The sequence below is a fragment of the Fundulus heteroclitus genome, chromosome 10 (genome assembly GCF_011125445.2).
Source record: "Fundulus heteroclitus isolate FHET01 chromosome 10, MU-UCD_Fhet_4.1, whole genome shotgun sequence".
NCBI lineage: Eukaryota > Metazoa > Chordata > Actinopteri > Cyprinodontiformes > Fundulidae > Fundulus > Fundulus heteroclitus.
In genome coordinates, this window is record NC_046370.1 from 3,357,491 (window position 1) to 3,363,452 (window position 5,962).

A 5,962-nucleotide genomic window follows, 5' to 3' on the forward strand; every position below is an offset into this window, starting at 1 on the left:
ATGTAAAAACTTTGAGAGACATGCCACCGTTGAACAACAAGATCCTTCTGATCTCCCTGCAAACTATGGATTCACTATGGGAGCAAATGTGGGACAGTAGGGAAACCCTTGGCCAGCTTGGACTGGCATTAAACCAAAATGGTGTTCAGCAAAGTAACACTTCAAGGGTTATTGCAGCTATTTTACATGTGAACATTCAACACTACAGGGTATACATCACACTGACGGTGGATAAAACAGATGATTTATAAGGGTCTGAAATATTTTTACGTCAAAAAAAAAAAAAAAAAAAAAAAAAAAAAAAAAAACTAATTTTACAGGAGTGAGCACTCCAGAGATTCAGCTTAAGAAAGACCCTCATTCTGCGAACAGTAGACTCCAGTGTAGCACTTCAACAGTGTATGAGACCAAGCTACTTCAGTCTAAAGGAGCGCCACAGGAACAATTTGAGATTCCTAATTTGCAATATAAAAAAATTCATATGAACAGTCTCATTTATGATCACTTCCTGCCATCAAACAGGAATAAATTGAAAAGGTTTCTCTCATTTAACATAACTGCTCGTGTGCTCAGGCACCTGAGACCTCGAGAAAAGATAAATTAAGGACTTTTTAACACAGGCAGTTTGTTGAAGCCTGTGTCTAACTCATCAAGTGAGCACACAGAAGTCTTCCTCAATGTTCAGGAAAATTACAGGGTGACATCCGGGGTCGTGCTGAGGCAGGGTCGGGGCAACGTGGAAGCAGCCAGGCTGCCCGGGGAGAAACCATCAGGGAAGCTGTAAAACAGCAGGAACGTTTTTAATAACCCACTGACAAGCGCGCAGATTATTCTCGAAACATGTCAACATGGATGAGCCCCATTATCGTAAATACACCCCCGGTTGGAAAGCGTTGGTGGGGATCGTAGCGATTTTCGTCTTTCCTCGTAATAAAACCCTCCTGATGGACTGCGTCGAGGTGAGAGATCATAAAGGAAGGAAGCAGGAGTAACGACAGACAATCCCTCGAAAATGCCGTCGAAAATGAGTTTTTCGTTGAATATCTCTGTTGCTTTTTTTCCCGCACATTTATTGCATGGCTGAGATTTACAAAACCACAGAGAATTGTGCCAAAACAAATCTAACAGAAAATCTGTAGATATTAGGGGGGGAAGCAGATAATGAAAGCTCTACATCAGGTCCTGGGTTTTTCACCTTTTACTTTTTTCCATTTGAGCTACTGGCAACTACAGACAACGGCAGCACAGGGATGGAAGGCAGGAAATCAGAGATAAATCTACTATTGGTGGAAATAAGAGGAACTTTGGGGCTGACTGAAGGAGATTACTTTTAGGCCTTCTGCACCATCACGCTTCAGAACCCATTCTGGTTCCAGCACCAGTTTTTGAACTGTGGTCGCGTGTTTCTAGAAATAGTAATAATAGTGTAAAATAATAAAAGATAATATTGACAACATAAGGGAAATCATACATATAAAGCGGGAAAAAAAAGCATGGTGTGTATATACACACAATTCTGTCTTAGACATAGTTTAGTTCGATTTTTAAACATAATGAGGCTGGTCATAGACTTTAAGTTGACACCAAGTGAGTCCCAAATTGCAGGTCCACTCACAGAGAGATTACTTTGAGCAAAAGAGGTTTTATGGAAGGGGACTTTACAGCTGCTGTTTAAAGCTGGTAGGTCTGCTGTTATCCTGCAATTCCTGTATGCTGTACAATTGCATAAAGGTTTAGACGCAAGTCCTTTTAAACATATAAAATCTGTTTAAAAAAAATTGTGATTGATAAAATTGGAAAAATCCAGACTACTAAATTTAGTGATGAAATCTGATTGGCTTTTGATATAAAACCTTCAAGGCCCAATTGTAGCGCTTTTCCAATGACTTGAGTGTAGAAGGCCGTGTCGAAAGCTGTGCAATAGTTCGTGTTGGTCTATCGCATAAAATCGTCCTAAAATACTGAGAAGTACATCACAAACTGACCTTTAGGGAAACAGGATCAAATTTCCCCTTTGCAAACTTCTGCTGCGTCTGTTTGCAAGGGGCTTTAAAGTTCCCAATTTTATATTAAAGCCATTTCATTTGCCCCTTCAGTGCTCCAGTGTGTGCCTAGCAGCTCCTATGACTGAGTTACAGGTAGTGGGAGTGAACTGGAAAATGGCCTTTTCACTGCCGCTGATTGTTGATGACTTGGGTTGGAGGGTGGGAGGAAAGAAGGATGACGGTTGGTTAAAAAGCTCAGAGTAAAAGAAAAGAAAGATAGAGTTGGAATAACGGGGGGGAAAAAAAAGGGTCGGAGAAGAGAAAAAAAAAAAAAACATCGGTGAAAGAGAGCAGACGTGCCGCTGCTCTGCAAAAGCACCTGCAGGGTCTCTGAAAACCAGCTGAGAGTGCTCTGATTGATTTATGGTTTTGAATATTTCCAGATGATTTTTTTCGTAATGGCGTGGCGCAGCATGCATGTGTGCGCGCACGCCTGGCCCCGGAAAGCATTGCAGGCAAAGGTAAACAACTGTGAAAGCAATTTCACAGCATCTGCATAGGAGAGGGAGACCCATATGTACAGTATGCATTGGAATTATAACATTTTTTAAGATTTCTGTACAGCGATGAAAGGTGGAACCACAACAGAGGCTCATCTCTAATCTGGGAAAAACAAAAAAAACAAAACACGAAAGCACTGAAGTGGAAAACAGAAGAGGAAAGCCTCTGAACACAGATGATCTACAGACACCACAACATGGCTAAAATGACCGGTGCTTGCAGTGCAAGTCCCTCAACTGCAGTCTAATAAAAAGGGAGCAGGATAATCACTAGTTAGAGTGTTAAAGGCTGTTTTCTCTCATCAGCTTTGAGTTAAAAAGGGAAATTGGGTCTGCATGTTTCACTAAAAACAGCAGAATCAGGAGTTTTATTACAATTTATTGATTTAAGAAAACAGAAACACCTTCAGATGATGACAGGTCCATCACTACCACCACTTATGAGTGCAGCGAGATGATGACACCAGGGGGGGGATATGTGTTCAGACTCACCGGCCTCATCAGCTGCAGTCGTCTTTCTGGGGGCCTCAGACGGCTATTTCAGTCTCAACATGGTGTTCACGCTCACTTCAACAATCAGGAGCACACGGAAATAGATCCCTGAGGTTTAAACAGGGCAAACCTCCTTCAGAATGCTGAGCAGGAATGCTCCCATCATGGGCAGCCGATAAATGCCTGTGTGAATGTATGCATTTTAAGTGGGAACGAATGGGAGTGTCCTGATTTATTTTTCAACATTTTTAAAAGGCCTTCTCTACAGTTTTTTTTTTATATCACTTGAATTTCTTAGTATTTAAAAATGGATTTCGAACATTCACGATTTGAATTGTGTTAGAATAAAATAAGATGCTTGAGGGTGTCCTAATTTTTGCACGACTAGAAACAGGTCGGTCAGTTTAGCTGGATTTACAGTAGAGTCCACGCAAAAGAGGGCAAACCAACCATAGGCTGGATGATTTGGCCGAGGTAGGAGAAAAATAAGGGATGCTGGGGATAAAACAAGGTTATAATACAGAAAATCTGACTCCTGAAAATGTTTTATTGAAAATCTCTCATTTTTTCGTCTTTCTTACCTTCTTTAGTTTTCTTCAGGTGGTTCCATCACGTCAGCAGAGTCTCAGTGACACCATCCTGACAATGTCCTTTTGACATAAATCATTTCCTACAAGAGGTTGGTGAGGAGGTATAATGGAGAAGAAATTGACAGCTGAGGAGAACCTGCAGCCTTGCGGAGGTAATTTGGTTTCTTCTGCCACACAAGGACACTCCTTGGGAAGCAGTGGGAAACTCCATTTAGATGTGTCAAAGAAGCCGGCAGGCTTAGTAAGGATTAGACAGCGAGCACAAGACATCCGTCTGCCTTTAATAAGAACAGGCAGCACAGCGAAACTGAGTCTCATCAGCATAAGGGAATAGTAGGTCAGTTAGAAAGCACATTTTCTGGCCTTTGAACACTGTTTCACAATGTTTAAGTCTCCTTTAACAGATTAACAAAGCTTGTGTCGGGTCTCAGACGATACAAGGAAAACATGCACTGCATGACACGAGCTTGGGATTGTGGTCAAATTTGGAACTTAAAGTTTTCACAACCACCAGCATATTTAACATTATAACTCTGCTTGTTATTTTTACATTTTTAAAATGTATATTTAACAACTACATTTATGATTTTTTTTATTGTTGCACTAGTGGCCCTTTTTATCTAATGTTGAAAGAGTGGGGGAAGACATGCAACAAAGAACAGCAAAAAATTATGATTTAAAAAAAATAAAAAGTGTAGTCTTCGCACTGGTCATAATCATAATTTATGTATTTAAAAGTAATAATTACAGGTACACTGGTGGTGCGGGTGTAGCATGCGTGGCCCATGTACAGAGACCTCAGTTAGCTGACCCAAGTTCAGTTTTAGCTTGCAGTCCTTTGCTGCATGTCTTCCCCCTTTCTTTCAGCCTACTTTCAATAAAAAGTGCCAGTAGTGCCACAAAAAATTATAAAAATTATTTTTTTATTATTATAAAAATTATAATTAAAAAAATGCAAACATAAGCAGTCCGCAGTTTTAGAAAGTAAAACGTACAGGTGGTTCTGTAAACTGGTTTACATTTTCACTGTAAAATATACATGTGGGTTGGTAAAGTTTCATACATTTTTACTAAAAGTATGACCACACGGGCAAACGTTTTTCAGTAAAAACAACAGATTTTTTTTACTTTTACAGTGCAACCAATCTCAGATGGGTGACGGCACAGCTGGGCCAGCAAATCATGGAGTTGCCACTGCACAGCTTGATAGGAATGAAAAATGGCCTCTGGCCATAAAAAAGGCCCCTTTAAAACAATAAATGTAAACATATTTCTTTAAATATACACTTTTGAGTTGAGCAAGAATACTGACCACTCAGTTACATCCACTCAGTTATTTGTTAAATTTGATTTCTGTTGTTGAGTACATGATTAGATATTGGCAAATCATTCTTTGGCATTATAAAAGCTACAGCATCTTATACTGCCAGTGGGAATTAGTTGATTATGAATCTTAATCGTTGGTAATAATTAATAATAATTAACTAAAAAAAAAAAACACTGTAGATGTCTGTCAAGTTGTCTGGTTTGAGGCTTCAGCTCAAACTTGAAAAATGTCTGGTCATCACCAAGAAGGACGCTAGGCACAACTCAAATCCTTTTCCATTGTGTGTTTTATTTGTTGAAAATGGTGTTTAGGTTTGTCCGAGGATTTAGGTTGAAAACCTTTCAAGAATAAATTGACATTTGTAAATCAAACATTTTCACTGTGACTCAACCATAAGCACAACATAAACTAAACATTACCAGGCCACAAGCCATACTACAATATGCTCAAAATTTCCAACTTAACTTCTACCTTTTAATAAAAAATATATTAATAACTGTAACTTACCAGTTGTGTATCTGGTGATTTGACCGTGAGCTGAAACCTGCTTGGCTGAGATCCTGTCTCTTCCTTTGTCTTTGGAAGACAAAGGAGTTGTGCACACTGAGCTATATAATACACTGGAGTGCTAATCACCGTCTGTTTGAACGAGTCGCTTTGAAGCCACCAGCCGCCATATTGGTACTCCCTATTTCCCCTCAGTAACTAGGGAAGATGTGCGCTACTGCATCGAATAACGAGGATTTTCTCAAGTTCAGGGGGGACTTAAGACTTTTAAAATGTCAAATGCCAAATAGTTTTATGTTATGTTCTAAAAAATATCAAGTACTGAGAAAGTCATGTGATAAAATATTTTGCATTTAATTCATTTAAATATATATGTTTAACATTTATAAATATATACATAACAATATACAAAAACATATATTTACATATGTGTATACATATATATACATATATACATATACACATACTTATATATACATATATATATTTAATATGAATAAC

At 38.8% G+C, this 5,962-nt stretch overlaps 1 long non-coding RNA gene across 1 annotated transcript; it reads right to left on the reverse strand.

Moving 5' to 3' along the window:
* Positions 1-3,029: 3,029 nt before the first annotated feature.
* On the reverse strand, positions 3,030-5,511 carry LOC110366523. Its single transcript, XR_002426753.2, has 3 exons — positions 5,462-5,511; positions 3,619-3,707; positions 3,030-3,145 (listed from the first exon to the last, which is right to left on the reverse strand). It is a non-coding gene; the product is annotated as an uncharacterized LOC110366523 (long non-coding RNA).
* Positions 5,512-5,962: the final 451 nt, after the last annotated feature.